Source organism: Sinohyriopsis cumingii, chromosome 1 (assembly GCF_028554795.1).
Source record: "Sinohyriopsis cumingii isolate HCF-2022 chromosome 1, ASM2855479v2, whole genome shotgun sequence".
In the NCBI taxonomy this organism is placed as follows: Eukaryota; Metazoa; Mollusca; class Bivalvia; order Unionida; family Unionidae; genus Sinohyriopsis; species Sinohyriopsis cumingii.
Genome location: NC_142961.1, coordinates 98,851,189 through 98,870,547, shown reverse-complemented (window position 1 = coordinate 98,870,547; position 19,359 = coordinate 98,851,189). Strand labels below are relative to the sequence as shown.

At 36.6% G+C, this 19,359-nt stretch overlaps 3 non-coding genes across 3 annotated transcripts; 2 read left to right on the top strand and 1 right to left on the bottom strand.

Annotated features, from left to right (window-relative positions):
• The first annotated feature begins 8,640 nt into the window (after positions 1-8,640).
• Positions 8,641-8,713, top strand: Trnav-aac (transfer RNA valine (anticodon AAC)). The gene has a single exon. It is a non-coding gene; the product is annotated as a tRNA-Val (tRNA).
• A 5,782-nt stretch (positions 8,714-14,495) lies between these two features.
• Trnav-aac (transfer RNA valine (anticodon AAC)) lies at positions 14,496-14,568 on the top strand. Its single transcript has one exon. It is a non-coding gene; the product is annotated as a tRNA-Val (tRNA).
• A 3,642-nt stretch (positions 14,569-18,210) lies between these two features.
• Trnav-aac (transfer RNA valine (anticodon AAC)) lies at positions 18,211-18,283 on the bottom strand. Its single transcript has one exon. It is a non-coding gene; the product is annotated as a tRNA-Val (tRNA).
• Positions 18,284-19,359: the final 1,076 nt, after the last annotated feature.

Here is a 19,359-nt window from a genome sequence, read left to right as displayed (position 1 = left end):
TATCGCTTCTTTGCCACATATTAATTCACCTTATTTCAAGAAATCCTGCACGGGATCGGCTCGTTTTATTCGTGTTCCTAATGTAAACGAGCTAAGTAGATGAGGTAATCAAGCAGCGTCTACATGACCAAAGAACAGTAAATTTTACAATCAATTTGCAAGTTACCGTGCCCATGAAACGGCAAGCAGAGGTAACTCTTTAAATTTTCATCAAATAAATTGCATAGTCTACCAATTCATAATTATTAAAATAAGTACTTCACCAAATAAGCCAGTAGTAAACAGATCATACAAACACTGAATCTGGTTGACCTCAGCGAGGACTGAAGTGTAACTGTAAGTTTTAGGTCTCTCTGTCCCCAAATCTATTGGTATGAAGTGAGGCCTAAGATCCGATCTCACCTATTCAGAAAACCTGCAAATATTTCAGACAGATGTAAGAGGTTACAAGCATCATACCACACTTTGCTCAGCCTGCGCCAACCTTTGGAATTTGTAAAATGTAGTCTTCAGTGGCGAGTGCAATGTTCAATTCATTTTTATTGGCGGGGGGGGGGGGGGTAGCACAAGAATAAGCTAGCTGCACAAAATAACATATATACCGTGTCCAAAATGCAAGATATATGTCTCTAATTAAATAAATACAACACTAAAGGAATCTATCCAATACAGACTCTACATTTTTATGATTTTAAGGATTCTGTTACGGTAAATCGTGTTTGCACTTTGGGTTAATTCTAACCGTTAGAACGGTAGGTCTCTCTTCATAGTCTATACAGTATATATGTACTAAAGATTTTATTTTAGATCAACGAGAGACTGCGCCATACCCTTTCGTCCTTTCCTGTATATTAGTCTGCTCCTTCTCCTAAAAATAGCATTCCTTTCACACATTCGGTCCACCTCGGCAACTTCTGCGAAAGTAAAATATGCCTCCAAGTTGCCAGTGAGATTTGACAATGCACTTGCCGTTGACCACATTTTTCCGAACAAAAGATATGCGCAAGGTATTGTCTGAAATTTGTAAGTTATGAAGAAATTAATCTTTCTCAGCTAGATTGGAATTCTGTCAAGACTGAAGTTAATCAGCATTCAGAGTGGAGAAGAAGCTAGGTATAGGCTCGTTGATCAATACAGGTTCAGTTGTTTCTGTGATGTAGTGGTTATCACATCTGCCTAACGGGCGACTTCCGGTTATGACATCAGAAGGAAAACACGTTTGATGATCGCTCCCTGAATTTTCAAGTTTTTTCCTTTAATAGACATTTTTGCTGTTTTAATTTGTTACAGGTACGTTTATAAGATTTGTGTGATCGCATTCATATATAAGTGAGATATATTTTGAGTGTGTGGATAGCTTTTTCCACCACACAAAATACTATTTTCTGTGACAATGAATACAAAGCCTGGTCGTGCTGCACGTGCAGCACAAGGAGCTGACTCACACTCTAATGACACCAGTGGAATAGCTAACAATAAGAATGGCATGTCGAGTAACATCGATAGACAGACAGGAGCTTCTCGTCGTTTTGGGAAAGAATGTACCGTGGTGATTGATGTAAAGGATGTGAAGAAAATAAAGGCAAGTGATATTGTTAGAAGAGTAGAAGAATTAACCGGAGATATGTCGGTCTATGCTGTTGTGCCCAAAGGTGCAAATTTGTATGAGGTCACACTACCGAGCAAGGAAGTAGCATATAATATCTTGTGTGGAATTGATATTGGAAGTGAACACTTTGATTGTACTCTCTTATATTCAGACACTATTATTGTGTCAATTCTTCATTTACCAGCATACATCACCGATGATGATATAAGTATGAAGCTCGGTGAATACGGAGTAGAACTTCTTTCTCCCATTCAACGCAGATATTATCCTGGGACTAGTGTGGCTGATGGGACTCGTTATGTCAAATGTAAATTTCCACAGCAGGTAAAATCCTTGCCTTACAGTCTGAAATTTCAGACTGTCAATGGTCAGCAATACTTTAGAGTATTACACGATAACCAAGTTAAGGTGTGTTCTAGATGTCTAGATCCGGGACATGTTATAAAAGACTGCCCTGATTTTGTATGCTACAAGTGTGGGGAGCAAGGCCATGTAGCAAAAAAATTGCACAAGGCAAAGATGTGACAGTTGTGGAAGTTTTCCTCTAATGTGTACATGCAGGATATGCGACAAATGCCACAAAGAGGCGCAAACATGTATGTGTTACAGAGAGGCCATTGCAGGGATTCATTCGCAAGTTGATGATGATACGAGGGAAGACATATTGGAGATACCGAGTGACGAAGATGATAAAGAAGAAATTGAGAATGCAAAACAAGATAACGAGAGTGGAGAAAGTGGGGAAGAAAAAGAAAGAAGTGGAGTTGATATGACCAATGTAGAAATAGAATCTGAGGAGGAAGTAAACAACAATCATACAATTGGAGATGGATCGGGGACAGATTCAGATGATGACAGGAAGATGGTTGCAGACGTTGTTGAAAGATCAAACGAATCACGTACATGTCAAGAAAACGGTACTAATATCGAAAATTTCAAAGTAGTACAAAGGAGAAGGAGAAGGTTTAATCCAGTACCTAACCTGAAAATGAATAGCATGCGACGAACACCTATCAAGAAATGATCAAACACTCAACATTTTTTAATACTTTCAATACACTCATCATAATCATGGCTTTAAATATTGTATCTCTAAATGTAAATGGCTTGCGTAATTTGAATAAACTAAAGTCTGTTTTAGAAATATTTAAAGAGAAAAGAGGCCATATTTTATTATTGCAAGAAACCTTTTGGGATGATGAGTTTGCTGAAAGTATTAGAGAAAATGAGATTTGGAATGGTGACATATTTTATAGTAATGCAGACAATAGGAGGGCAGGTGTTGCTGTTTTAGTAGTGAGAGAATTGAGAAATCAGGTGACACAAGAAATGATTGAAAAGGGTAGGATTTTACATCTTAAAATAGCTATTGATGATAAAGTGATTGATTTAATCAATATTTATGCTCCAAATGTTGTGAAGGAAAGGTTTAACTTTTTCATGAAGCTAAATACATATTTACATAACAGTACTAGTGATAGCACTATCCTGGCTGGTGATTTTAATACAACTTTAGCAGGTATTGATCGACATAACAAAGCCTTACATATTGATGATGTAGCAGTGCGTGAACTTTATAAAATTATTCATGATAGGAATATTACCGATTTATGGAGATCACGAAATCCTAGTACTCGTAGTTTCTCCAGAAAACAAGTTGTACTAGGCGAAATGAAGCAGAGTAGAATAGATTATTTTTTGATTTCCTCAAAATTGCATTCCAATGTGCAAAATATTTATTATGCAGATACATCCTTTAGTGATCATTCTTTTGTATACCTTAAACTAAATACCTGCAAAGTGGAAACAGGACCCGGATTATGGATACTAAATAACAATGTTCTTTTTGAGGAAAAATATGTACAAAGAGTGAAATCAATTCTTACCGAGGGAAAAACTGACGAAATGTATTTTAGTGAACCACTCATTTGGTGGGATAATGTAAAATACAAAATTAAAAAATTTTCCCAAGTATACTGTACAAGAAGAAAAAAGGAAAGATTACAAGAATACTTTACATTGCAAAATAAATTAAAATCATTTTCAGAAAAAGTCGCAAATAAAGAATCATATGACATTAACAAATATGAAGAACTAAAACATCAACTAAGTGACTATGAAACCGATTTTTGTCGGGGTGCTATATTGAGATCTAAGGCGAAATGGGCAATTGAAAGCGATAGAAATACTAAATACTTTCTAAATCTTGAGAAATATCGACACAACAAAAATGTAATCAATGAATTGATTGATGATGATGGTGTAATTATTTCAAATACAAGCGGAATCTTAGATGAAATACATCAGTTTTATAGTCATTTATATTCTTCGGTAACTGTTAATGATAATTGTACTGATTCACTTTTAAATTTTGTAAATTGTTCTGTATCTGATGAGGATAAAGATATGTGTGATGCCATAATAACAGTTGATGAAATACATACAGCTATAAAAGGGATGGCTAAAAATAAAAGCCCCGGCCCGGACGGATTGACAGTAGAGTGGTATTGTAAATTTTATGATTGTATATATGATATTCTGTTGCACATCTTTCAGAGTGTTAAGAATGACACTATTATGTCGAAATCAATGAGATTTGGGGTTATATCACTTATTTATAAAAATAAGGGGGATAATAGAAGATTGCAAAATTGGCGTCCTATCAGTTTACTTAATGTAGATTATAAAATTTTGGCAAGGATTTTGTCTACACGTTTAAAAATGGTATTACCCAAAATTATTTCTCAAACTCAGACATGTTGTATAGTTGGGAGAGATATTGCTGATACTATAGTCACTGTAAGAGATATTATAGATATGGTTGAGAGAGACAATCTTGAGGGATATATCTTAAAAATTGATCAAGAAAAAGCGTTTGACAGAGTTTGCCACTCATATTTGATTTCTGTTTTACGAAAGTTCGGTTTTGGTGACAATTTTATTCAGTGGATAAAGATATTTTATAATGAAATTAAAAGTAGTGTTAAATGCAATGGTCATCTAACGAAACCCTTTTTAATTAAAAATTCAGTCAGACAAGGTTGTCCTATATCAGCAATGTTATATGTATTAGCAGCAGAACCCTTAGGACTCGCTATCAAAGCAAATCCCACTATCAAAGGTATTCCACTCCCACTGTCTAGTAATACAAGTAAAGTTTTTCAACATGCAGATGATACAACCTTGACATTAGCGGACACACAATCCATTAATCAATCTTTTAATGTACTTGACTTGTATTGTAAAGGATCTGGTGCAAAGGTGAACAAGGAAAAGACAGAACTTCTGTGTATTGGATCTGGTAAACTTACTGATGATTATTGCAAACAATTACAAATTCAAATGTGTGATCAAGTCATCTTAATTTTGGGAGCTTATGTTGGAAAATGTGCAAAGTTATGTGAGCAACTGAACTGGAATGATAGATTGTCTAAAATTAAAAACTTATTGCAACTGTGGTCACAGAGATATTTGACAATACAAGGAAAAGTAACAGTTGTTAATAACTTATTAGTTTCTAGAGTATTGTACATAGTGTCAGTTCAGCCTCTTCCTGATATGATTGCTGATGAATTGAAGCAATTATTTCTCAGATTTATCTCGTCAGGAAAGTCCCATTTGGTTCACTATTATACAATAATTGGTGATAAGCGAAATGGCGGACTACAGTTAACTGATATAAAGATGAAAATGTATGCATTCAGACTAAAATTTTTAAAAAGATACTTTGATGTGAATTGCCATGCTATGTGGAAAAATACCTTTGGTCACTTTTTATCTACTGTCCTGAACATGAGGTTGACCAAAGAGTTGTTTCTCATGTCTTTAAATAAGCAACAATTGAATACCCTACCTATATTTTACAGAGAAATGTTTCATGCATGGGAAAAACTTAGAAATAATATCGATACAAATATTGATGTGAGGAATGTTTTTGAATAACCTCTCTTTTTAAATCCTAATATTACATGTGCTGGTAAAACGTTGTTTTTCGCAGAATTTATAGAAGCAGGAATTGTTCGTGTTCAGGATATTACATATGAATTTGTACCTGGAATACTACCTTATAGAGCTATTCAAGAAATGATATACAAATCAAATTCTGAGATCAAAACAGATAAGATAAAAAAAAGACTATAATTGCATAATAGAAAGTATACCATTAGGCTGGAGAAATATTGTTGCAACAGAGTCAAAACCCACTGTAACCAATGGGAAAAATAATATGTTTCTCAGAGTTGATACAAAATTATATGACCTCTGTTTATGTACAACACAACTATTTTACAAGCTTTTATGTACGTTGATTTTTAAAGAACCAGCTTCTGTTTCCTTTTGGAGTAAGATATTTAGTTTGGAAAAGCATAAATACTGGAAATTGATACATCTACCTTTCAAGACCCCAGATTGTATAAATTTGGATTACAGAATAATGCACAATCGAATATTTACAAAAGAGAGACTAAAATACTATGGCAAAATTGATAATGACTTATGTCCAGTGTGCCAGTTGGAAACAGAGGATTTATTTCACATGTTTTTGAAATGTCCTGAATTAAGCTCTTTTAAGAATTATATTGTATATATAGTTGAGATTCTTTTTAAAGAATGTAGAGTTGGTGTTCTCAATAGCACTTCTTTTGAACAAATGCTCATGATAGGATATAACAAAGAAACAAAATCAGTAAATAGTTATTTTTTGAACTACATTCTGAGCATTGCTCGATTGTGCATTTACAAAAGAAGAAACATTATGTCGTTCTTAAGCAAACAAATAGACATCGAAAGATTGTTCCAATATTTGACTAGAAAATATATATTATATGCGTATCAACATTACAAAGACAAAAATCAGACTTTGATAACGAAATATTTTGTTAAAGATAATCCTTTAATGAGAATGGAAGAGGATAAACTGTGTATTACATTGTAGAATCATTGTTTTGTACTATAGCATTACAAAATATAATTTTAGAATCATTGTTCTGTAATATAGCTTAACAAAATACTTTTGTAGAATCATTGTTTTGTAATATAGCATTACAAAATACTATTGTAGAACCATTATTTTGTAATATAGAATTACAAACTCCTATGTAAATACTAACTCTATACTTTTAACTTATATACTGTACAAAACGTTTTTTAAATAAAGAAAGAAAAAAAAATCACATCTGCTTAACACGCAGAAGGTCATTGGTTCGAGCCTCATCGGAAACGTTAAGGAAAAAAAAACATTTTGTTTGTGTCGGGGTATACATTTTTCCAGGCGTTTCTCGTTTACCATCTCAGTGAAAAGTAGACGGGAAAGTCAATAATTCACTTTTAGCCATTTCCTCTATCAGATTCATAGGTACATTGTCTTATAAACTAAAATGCATCTCCATGCCTGGAATGAAATTTCTCTACAGGGTAGACAAACCGGGTCAGAACTCTGGTAGAAGAACTAGCTCGCGTTTCAAGTCGCGAAAGACGACATTGCAATGTATTAAATGAAAAATGCACAAATATCATTAGTAGACATAATTCTACACAAGATTTCATGAACGTAAGAATGTTTCCATTCTCTTTCTATCTACCTTAAGGTCGTTTCCAAATGTACACGGTTATTTTAAGATGTTTATCTATTATTCTTTCTGTCAAATGTCGGAAAGTTGTTAACATATATATTATATTCATTTTATTCCCTTATTAATTACACTTCATTCTTTCTTCTTTTGCATTTGAGTTGTGCATCTCATCTTTGTACATACTTTATTACATAGACAATAACACTCGCTAACTGGGTTGATCCGTGTTAAATAAGTCTCGTCTCAGACCAGAATCAATTTTCTTCTATTTTATAAAGAAGCATTCAGCACTATGCCGCTTCTACCATAACTGATCTATCGCTTCTTTGCCACATATTAATTCACCTTATTTCAAGAAATCCTGCACGGGATCGGCTCGTTTTATTCGTGTTCCTAATGTAAACGAGCTAAGTAGATGAGGTAATCAAGCAGCGTCTACATGACCAAAGAACAGTAAATTTTACAATCAATTTACAAGTTACAGTGCCCATGAAACGGCAAGCAGAGGTAACTCTTTAAATTTTCATCAAATAAATTGCATAGTCTACCAATTCATAATTATTAAAATAAGTACTTCACCAAATAAGCCAGTAGTAAACAGATCATACAAACACTGAATCCGGTTGACCTCAGCGAGGACTGAAGTGTAACTGTAGTTTTAGGTCTATCTGTCCCCAAATCTGTATTGGTATGAAGTGAGGCCTAAGATCCGATCTCACCTATTCAGAAAACCTGCAAATATTTCAGACAGATGTAAGAGGTTACAAGCATCATACCACACTTTGCTCAGCCTGCGCCAACCTTTGGAATTTGTAAAATGTAGTCTTCAGTGGCGAGTGCAATGTTCAATTCATTTTTATTGGCGGGGGGGGGGGGGTAGGACACGAATAAGCTAGCTGCACAAAATAACATATATACCGTGTCCAAAATGCAAGATATATGTCTCTAATTAAATAAATACAACACTAAAGGAATCTATCCAATACAGACTCTACATTTTTATGATTTTAAGGATTCTGTTACGGTAAATCGTGTTTGCACTTTGGGTTAATTCTAACCGTTAGAACGGTAGGTCTCTCTTCATAGTCTATACAGTATATATGTACTAAAGATTTTATTTTAGATCAACGAGAGACTGCGCCATACCCTTTCGTCCTTTCCTGTATATTAGTCTGCTCCTTCTCCTAAAAATAGCATTCCTTTCACACATTCGGTCCACCTCGGCAACTTCTGCGAAAGTAAAATATGCCTCCAAGTTGCCAGTGAGATTTGACAATGCACTTGCCGTTGACCACATTTTTCCGAACAAAAGATATGCGCAAGGTATTGTCTGAAATTTGTAAGTTATGAAGAAATTAATCTTTCTCAGCTAGATTGGAATTCTGTCAAGACTGAAGTTAATCAGCATTCAGAGTGGAGAAGAAGCTAGGTATAGGCTCGTTGATCAATACAGGTTCAGTTGTTTCTGTGGTGTAGTGGTTATCACATCTGCCTAACACGCAGAAGGTCCTGAGTTCGAGCCTCAGCAGAAACATTATATTTTGTTTGATTCTTTTGGACGTTTAATCACTGCTTTTATCGCATGAAAAATACGCTGGGTTGGCCACGATTCACTATTAGCCATTTCCTCTTCCGGTTTATTAGGGAATTTTATTACATAACCTTATAAAGTTCTCAAGGCATCGACACGAAATTTCTCCACAGAATAGATAAAACGGGTCAGGATTATGGACGATAAACTAGATCAAGTTTCAAATCCAGAATAACAACACTGCTATGTATCAAATGGCAAATACACACATAACATTAGTAGACAAAATTCTACACAAAATTTCAGGATCCTAAGAAAGATTTTATGATATTTTAAGATCATTTTTATAGGTATAATGTTATTTTAATCTGTCTATCTATGTATCTTTCTACGAGATTTAGGAAAGTCGTTTACACATAATCTATTCTTACGTGTTTAAGCTCGTATAAACAGTAACACAAGAAAGAGTGAAAACCACAAGCTTTGAAACAATGTAAGAATTTTTTTAATAAAATAACTGTAGTCCGATGCCTCTCTTCTCCCAAATCTGTATTGGTATGTAGTGTGACATAAGATTCGACATCTCCTGTTCAGAAAACCTGCAAATATTTCATATAGATATCTCCGTAACATACAGTAGTGAAGTAACGGAATGGGCGGGGGGGGGGAGGGAGGTCGCCACAGCGCCAAAGGTCTTGGGTCGCAAAAATATCTTTACATTTAGATCATCTTCCTCCCCCCAGGCGTTATTTACCGTACGTACACCACTCGCAACATATCAGTACACATATCGATTGTTTCTATATACTTACAGGAATTCTCTTGGCTCTTGAATCGGTATTCATTAGCCACCATTTCACTTATCATTCCCCGAGACTTTTGAAGAACTTTAGTTTTGGAAGAATATTAAAGAATTTTATTCAATATATCTTTCCATCCAGTTCTCTAATGATTGCAGGCATCGATGTTTTTGCAAATATAACCAGGATCTGACCCATTCGGAAGTTGTAGCTTACCCAGAATCTCGCAATGTATTCATCTGGCCCAAATACAATCTAGCCTAAATTAGGTAATGGATGTCGACTCTGACTGTTCTGCTAGTCTCACTTCCGTCACCCTTCTTAGAGATTCGGGACTCACTGAACCAGAAGTTTGGTCACTCAAAAGGATTCCTTTACGAATCATTGTCTTTCCTTAGAATCTCCTCTCTACGTTTTACCGCTAAATTACGTGTGACTTTCTCGAAGTAAACCTTATCTGCTCATCAATCTTCCCAGGAGAACTAAATTTTCGCTTTTTGATTGATTATTTGGATTAGAGAGGCCATCGCACAATTGTTCATGTGCCTCTTGTTTATTCCTGCACGAAGGATGATAATTGTTCCTGGGGGAAGGAATGAGAGCTACATCCCCCAGGCGTTTATGTGCTAACAGAGCACTGTTAATTTTAGCCTCGGGTCGTAGGACAGTAAGTAAGTCCTTAACGACCGGAACAACGGGATTTCATGAGTGAGAATAGACCCAACACACTCATGTTAAATAAATGGATGTCAGGCTGCTATCGACTAGTCCATGTGCCTACAAAAGCAGTATGTGACGCCAATTGAGATTCGTTGCCACTATAACGTCACATCGGGACACCTGCATTTGACGGGTCGAAATGGTTCCACAAGTCCGTCATGGAAGAGGAGGTCCAGGAGAAACAAGAGAGGAATGGTACCCGGCAGCAGGCGCAAACGCACATACCCCTGAAACGCCAGCCCGTACTTAACTAAATTTACTCCAGTTATTTAAATGGACAATAACAATTCCAATATTGTGTTAGCCACCTGTGCAATTAGTCAAATCAATAATAATTATTAATTTTCCTACATCATTCTATTTCAAGCTGGAATTTTGTGTACAAACTGTACGTCAAGAAACGCTAAAGAAATACCAGTCAACTAAGTCAAAATGACTAATAATATTTAGTATCACGCTTAAATTTCAAAATAATAGTGAACATGTTTTGTTGGTGGTATCGAAATGATCAAATTAGGGTTTAAAATAGAGATATTATAAAAAGTGGTTTCCCAACCAAAATGGAAACCATGTAATTCACTTTGGCAATTTTGGCAGGTAGCTCAACCTTTTCCACATCGAGATAAAAACCGGTGGTCATCAGAAGTAAGTCAGCACCTGGTTACAGCGCTGCCATTGTCAGTCAACCATAAGTCATCCGGCTCCACTCTTCAAGTCCCTAACAAACTTGTTTGAGGGTCCACCTTACCATTGGACTGCTAACATCCCAGCTGGTATTTGGCTTGCATACTGCAGAGTAAATTTCCCGTTTTAACTTCAGCAGTACTCTCCTCTATTATACAACAGAAGGAGATTCGATGATATGCAGGTATTACCGGACTTCTGTCTTTCTTCTTGCCCAATTATGTGGCTCACTGTGTCCGCACATGCAGCATGTTTCCCATGCACCCACATACCACTCCGTCAAGATACCAGCCAGGGCTCTTATGTTTACTCCCTCGTTGTCGCCAAAGTGAACTACTCTCATTCTTTCAGGCAGGCGGCTTCCCCAACTGAAGCAATACAGCAGCAGTGCTCGAAAACTACGCCTACAACATAGTTATTTCAGGGCTGGTGGCTCAGTAGTCTCCATTCCAAATGGCACTTCATGGCCGAACGTGGTCGCTAGAGTCTACTGCTCACCGTTGTTCACTGGTCGACGTATCCAACCCGAATGAATCAATGAATGGATATGTTAATGATGTTGGAATGAAATATATTTTCGCTTGCTAGTTAGAAGTTATAATACGATTCGAAAATGTTATCACCCCCTCCGTCGCAATTCGAATTGGGTCTCTCTTTCACAATGTCCTTCTCGCTGTCTGTCCACGTGGGGACGGATTTAGAACACGTCCCGGTCCCTCGAGGTTCCTCTGATCTTGGACAAAGCTTTAACACCTGGGTGGGAAGTCGCTCGATCTAACGCCTAAGCTGATTCAAGATGCCGTGTCCTCTCACTGGTCATGATAGCATTGCGTAAGAGTTTAACTCTAGCCTGCTTACTGGATATTTTTATGATTTCGATAATTCTGTTACATTATAACTTGACTTCACTTTATTTTAATTCTAGTTGTTATAACGGTAGGTATCTGACATGGTGTATAAAGTATACATATATTAGATTTTTTTATATTTACCTGAGCGAGAGAGGCCGCTCAGGGTGGCCTAGCGACTAGAGCGTCCGCAACGATTGCGGAATGTCTTGGGTTCGAGGCCCAGCCGAGTCATGACAAAGACGTGTAAAAAAACAGGGTACTAACAGCTGACTCGCTTGGCGCTCAGCATTAATAGGATATTGTTAGGACTGGTCGGCCTGGTGTCAGGATAATGTGACTGGGTGGGACATCATGCTAAGTGTTTGCGGCATGATACCCCGATTCAAACACCATAAACTGCCACACTGCAGACATCGTAGCGATATGACTGAACAATTGTTAAAGCTAGGTGAAAAATTCAAATCACAAACACACACACCTGAGCGAGAGTCTGCGCCACACCACTGCATCTCTTCCTGTACATTAGCCTGCTCTTACTCCTTGAAAAGAATTATCTTGACACTTTCGGTCCACCTAGGCTATTTCTGCGAGAGAAAAATATGTCTGAGGTATTAACTTCTAAGCTGTGGGATGGATTTGACAATGCACTTGCCGTTGACCACATTTGTCCAAAACAAATATATGCGCGGACGGCACAAGGTATTATCCGGAATAGGTAAGTTAAGAAGAGTTTAATCATTCCCAGATGGATTGAAATCGTGCCAAGATTGAATTTGATTAACATTCGAAATGGATTTCAAGCTAGTTATAGGCTGTTTGACCTTAGGGAATGCAGTTGTTTCTGTGGTGTAGCGGTTATCACATCTGCCTAACACGAAGAAGGTCATTGGTTCGAACCTCACCGGAAACGTTAAGAAAAAAAAAACATTTTGTTTGGGTGGGGGTATACATTTTTCCAGGCGTTTCTCGTTTTCTGTCTGAATGAAAAGTAGACGGGAAAGTCAATAATTCACTTTTAGCCATTTCCTCTATCAGATTCATAGGTACATTGTCTTATAAACTAAAATGCATCTCCATGCCTGGAATGAAATTTTTCCACAGGGTAGACAAACCGGGTCAGAACTCTGGTAGAAGAACTAGCTCGCGTTTCAAGTCGCCAAAGACGACATTGCAATGTATTAAATGAAAAATGCACAAATATCATTAGTAGACATAATTCTACACAAGATTTCATAAACGTAAGAATGTTTCCATGATACAATTCTCTTTCTATCTACCTTAAGGTCGTTTCCAAATGTGCACGGTTATTTTAAGCTGTTTATCTATTATTCTTTCTGTCAAATGTCGGAAAGTTGTTAACATATATGATATTATATTCATTTTATTCCCTTATTAATTACACTTCATTCTTTCTTCTTTTGCATTTGAGTTGTGCTTCTCATCTTTGTACATACTTTCTTACATAGACAATAACACTCGCTAACTGGGTTGATCCGTGTTAAATAAGTCTCGTCTCAGACCAGAATCAATTTTCTTCTATTTTATAAAGAAGCATTCAGCACTATGCCGCTTCTACCATAACTGATCTATCGCTTCTTTGCCACATATTAATTCACCTTATTTCAAGAAATCCTGAACGGGATCTTCTCGTTTTATTCGTGTTCCTAATGTAAACGAACTGAAGTAGATGAGGTAATCAAGCAGCGTCTACATGACCAAAAAACAGTAAATTTTACAATCAATTTACAAGTTACAGTGCCCATGAAACGGCAAGCAGATGTAACTCTTTAAATTTTCATAAAATAAATTGCATAGTCTACCAATTCATAATTATTAAAATAAGTACTTCACCAAATAAGCCAGTAATAAACAGATCATACAAACACTGAATCTGGTTGACCTCAGCGAGGACTGAAGTGTAACTGTAGTTCTAGGTCTCTCTGTCCCCAAATCTGTATTGGTATGAAGTGAGGCCTAAGATCCGATCTCACCTATTCAGAAAACCTGCAAATATTTGAGATAGATGAGGCTACAAGCATCATACCACACTTTGCTCAGCCTGCGCCAACCTTTGGAATTTGTAAAATGTAGTCTTCAGTGGCGAGTGCAATGTTCAATTCATTTTTTTTGGGGGGGGGGGGCGGGTAGGACACGAATAAGCTAGCTGCACAAAATAACATATATACCGTGTCCAAAATGCAAGATATATGTCTCTAATTAAATAAATACAACACTAAAGGAATCTATCCAATACAGACTCTACATTTTATATGATTTTAAGAATTCTGTTACGGTAAATCGTGTTTGCACTTTGGGTTAATTCTAACCGTTAGAACGGTAGGTCTCTCTTCATAGTCTATACAGTATATATGTACTAAAGATTTTATTTTAGATCAACGAGAGACTGCGCCTTACCCTTTCGTCCTTTCCTGTACATTAGTCTGCTCCTTCTCCTAAAGATAGCATTCCTTTCACACATTCGGTCCACCTCGGCAATTTCTGCGAAAGTAAAATATGCCTCCAAGTTGCCAGTGAGATTTGACAATGCACATACCGTTGACCACATTTTTCCGAACAAAAGATATGCACAAGGTATTGTCTGAAATTTGTAAGTTATGAAGAAATTAATCTTTCTCAACTAGATTGGAAATGTGTCAAGACTGAAGTTAGTCAGCATTCAGAGTGGAGAAGGAGCTAGGTATAGGCTCTTTGATCAACACGGGTACAGTTGTTTCTGTGGTGTAGTGGTTATCACATCTGCCTAACACGCAGAAGGTCCTGAGTTCGAGCCTCAGCAGAAACATTATATTTCGTTTGATTCTTTTGGACGTTTAATCTCTGCTTTTTTCGCATGAAAAATACGCTGGGTTGGCCACGATTCACTATTAGCCATTTCCTCTTCCGGTTTATTAGGGAATTTTATTACATAACCTTATAAAGTTCTCAAGGCATCGACACGAAATTTCTCCACAGAATAGATAAAACGGGTCAGGACTATGGAAGTTGAACTAGATCAAGTTTCAAATCCAGAATGACAACACTGCTATGTATTAAATGACAAATACACACATAACATTAGTAGACAAAATTCTACACAAACGTTTATGATCCTAAGAAAGATTTTATGATATCTTAAGATCATTTTTATAGGTATAATGTGATTTTAATCTGTCTATCTATGTATCTTTCTACGAGATTTAGGAAAGACGTTTACACATATTCTATTGTTACGTGTTTATGCTGGAATAAACAGTAACATAAAAAAGTGTGAAAACCACACGCTCTGAAAATATGTAAGAATTTATTTTCCTGGAAAAAATTTGTAAAATTGAAAAAGTATGAAATTACGGTTTTAAGACTCAAGTCCAGAAATGATCCAAGAATAATCCGCGAATAAAATTTTTGAAGTCCTAATAACAAAATATTCTACTGGTTTCACGTCCGAATCCCGACGAAGAATCCAAAATGGAAGACAAAGACGTATGCTGTAACCTGTAGTGTTGAAGTCTACAGTTCCTTGTAGAAACAAGAATTAGTACTCAAGAATTTCGCATGAGCACACCTATTTTCCAGAAGAAAAAAAGACTTAATCCTTTTGAATCCAAGTAATTTGAAATAAATCCAAACAGCACGACATACAACTTCCAGTGTAAGAAAAAGTCCAGCTTCTACTGAAAATATCTCTCCAAAACAAACGTTATATCGTATTCTAAAGCGCAGAAAGGGGGTCATGTGATCATGTTCGAGAACCTCGCAGAAATTACGTACTTGTTAAAGATCACGTACATCCAGTGTGGCCCTGACTAAAACCAATAATTTTACTCATAGAAATAAAAAATACAGAAATTGTTTACATCTTAAACACGTAGTCCCACCATGACCTCGACAACAACCAATCATTTTAAAATAAAAATAGAACTTATTTACCTGGTTGCTACTAATTTTGAATCAATGTCAGGATCTAGATCAACACCTGGTTGTTTACAAAACGAACAGTCAAGGTCAAATTATTTTCTGGAAAAAGTATCATCTCTAGTGAATACCTTTACATTACAATAGCATGTAATGAGAAATAAAAAAATAAAAAACTGACAAACATTTAAATTGAAATAAATTAATACTAAATTAGATATAATTAAATCAAGTATGTATAACTATATACTATTATATTCATTGTATCCTCCCATCCACTTACACGCAGGTAATTCTGTCATTTTTTGCACTTCTGTCGTGCTTGTCTTGTCTTTCAATAAATGTGCGTAATTTCTTACATTTACAATAACACTCGCCAACTGGGTTGATCTGAGTTAAATAAGCCTGGTCTCAGACCAAAATCAGTTGTATACTATTTCATAAAAAGCGTTAAATTTATGCCACTTTTACCATAACTGATAGACTTCTGTCGTCTTTTTTATATCACATATTAATTCACTATAGTTTACTGAATCCTGAATGGGATAGGCTCGTTTTATGTGTGTTCCTAATGTAAACAAGCTAAAGTAAATACCCAAAGAACAGTAATTTTTAGCATCGCTTTACAACTTGCATTTCCCATGAAACAACAAACAAATGTAACTCTTTACAATTTCATAGAATGTATAGTCTACCAGTTACTTAATATTAAAATAAGTACTTCACCAAATAATTTAACTGTAATCAGACCATACAAACATTACACGTGGTCGACCTCAGCGAGGACTGGGATTAACTGTAGTCCGAGATATCTCCGGAGCATACAGTAGCGTTCTAACGTAAAGGGATGGGGTCAGAATGCGCGGTCGCCACAGCGCCAAAGGTCTTGGGGCGCGAAAAACCCTTTGCCTTTGGACCATCTTTGTCGCCCCAGGCGCCATTTACTGGATGTACACCACTCACAACATATCAGAACACCTGTCGATCGTTTCTATATACGTATTCTCTTGGCTCTTAAATTCCCTAGCCACCACTTCGCTGATCATTCTTATTTGAAGAAATTTATTTTCGGAAGAATATTAATGTTGGTGTTGTTGTTGTTGTGTGGTTTAACGCCATTTTTCAGCACACGATAGGCTATACATGGCGGCCAATATTAATGGTGGAGGAAGAACCCGGGAAAACCCCGGAAAGAACCACCGACCCACGAGAAGCTACTGGCAAGCTTTCTCACATACCCACATTGGCTGAATCCGAGACTTGAACCGCCGCAGACAGAGATGAGATGGCACTGATCCGTAACGAAAAGCGCTTTAGACCACTCGGCCACTCGGGCCCCCCGGAACAATATTAAAGATTTTTCTTCAATATATCTTTACATCCTCGTTATCGAATGATTGCAGACATCGATGTTTTTGCAAATATAGCTCGGATCTGACCCATTCGGAAGTTATACCTTACCCAGAATCTCGGAATGTATTCACCTGGCACAATTATTATCTGGCCGAGAATTTTGCAATTTCGTGATCGGTTAGAACCTTGAAACCACACCTTGCTCAGCCCGCGCAAACCTTTGGAATTATTTTAAAATAGTGTAGACGTCAGTGGCGAATGCAAAGTTAGATGTTGTATTTTTTATTTTTTTTATTTTTTATTTTTTTTTAGCAGTTGGAGAAGCCTAGCCGCTCAAAAACACGTGTATACTGTATCCGAAATGCAAGATATCTGTCTCTAATAAAATAATTGCATTAACAAAGGTTTCTATCCTATACCTACTCGACATTTTTTATGATATCGAGAATTCTGTCACGTTATATATTGTTTACACTTTAAAAGTCACTGTCATTAGGAACACACATAAAACGAGCCAATCCCGTCCAGGATTCATTTAACCATAGTGAGTTAATTTGTGGTAAAACGCGATATGAATCTATCAGTTGTGGTGAAAGTAGCCTAGTTTTTAACGCTTATTTATGAAATAGAAGTAAATAAGAAAGTATGTACATTTATTGAAAGATAGGACAAGCATGACTCAAGTGCAAACTATGACAGAAATACCTGCGAATTGATGGGGGAGGAGGGATAGAATGAATAAAATAGTACATGTCTAAACATATTTCCTACATCTGATAGAAAGTTTGATAGATTAAAATCACCATGTACCTGTGAAAATGACCTTACGGCGGATAGGAAGAGAACTGGATCGTGGAAACATTCTCACGATTATGAAATATTGCATAGATTTATGTCTACAGTACGTGCATTTAGCCATCTTTTAATACATGGCAATATTGTCATTAGTGATTTGAAACTTGAGCTAGGTGTTCTACCAGAGTGCTGACTCGGTTTGTCTAATCTGTGGAGAAATTTCATTCCATGCATGGAGAAGCATTTGAGGTTATAAGACAATGTACCTATGAATCTGAAAGAGGAAATGGCTAAAAGAGAATTGTTGACTTGCCAGCGAGATACAGAAAGCGAGAAAGACCTGAAATTCTTTTTTTTTTTTAAAAATAAAAAAATAAAAACGTAATGTTTCTGCTGAGGCTCGAACTGAGGACCTTCTGCGTGTTAGACAGATGTGATAACCACTACACCACAGAAACAACTACTGAAGTAGCTTCAATCTTGGGATAATACTAGTCCTGCTGAGAGGGACTAATCTCTTCACATCATATATTTTTCAGAAAATACCTTGTACCGTCCACGCATATATTTGTTTTGAACAAATGTGGGTTCTTCCTCCACCGTTTATACTGGCCGCCATGTATAGCCTATCTTGTGCTGAAAATGGCGTTAAACCTTTAGACAAAAACAATAACAACTTATATATTCTTACGAAACTAAATTTCTTCATAATTTTAGGGTAATGATCAGTGGGGTGGGGTTGGCTAGGGGATATTAATAAAGAGCCGAGAGAAATACCAGTAAGTGAATAGAAACTATCGATATGTACACAGATATGTTGCGAGTGACGTACTAATGGTAAATAGCGCCTGGGGTTACGATGACGGTCCAACGATGTTTAGGCTCCCCTAGACCTATGGCGCATGTGGCCCGTGCGTCTACCCCTCCCCCCGCCTAGTACGCGACTGTACGTTGCGGAGATATCTGAAATCTTAACTGCATCCAGTAGCATTCGAGGTTATGGTTATATGACAACTTCCGTAAGAAAATGGAAGAAGAAATTGCTCAGAATGGTTAATCTCTTCATCACTTAAAAATTTCAAACAATACCTTGCACCGGAGTACAACGTCAAGTACCTCGCACATCTTACAGGTTAGTCCTACACATACCTGAGGCAGATTTTTCTCTCGCAGAAATAGCCTAGGTGGGCCAAATGTGATAAATCCATATATTTTTTTACGAGGCGGATTAGCCTAGTGTACATGACGAGATGCCGATCGGAACATCCCAGAGTATTTCTACCAGGTCGTTAAATAAACTCAAAAATAGTTGTAGGAATAGAGATTAATTTGACATGTATGATGAATCGCTTCAAGCGGAGAGGACACCAAAATGTTACGACTCAAAGTACGAGAATGTTATGGTTTTGACTTTATGTCTTTCCTCCACCATATTGTCCCATGTGAACGAAAGTAGTTCAAAATATCTTTATCAAATGCGATGAAATTCGTTATTTCTTTTTCGATTTGATGGTAAAAACTGATAATGTTCCGC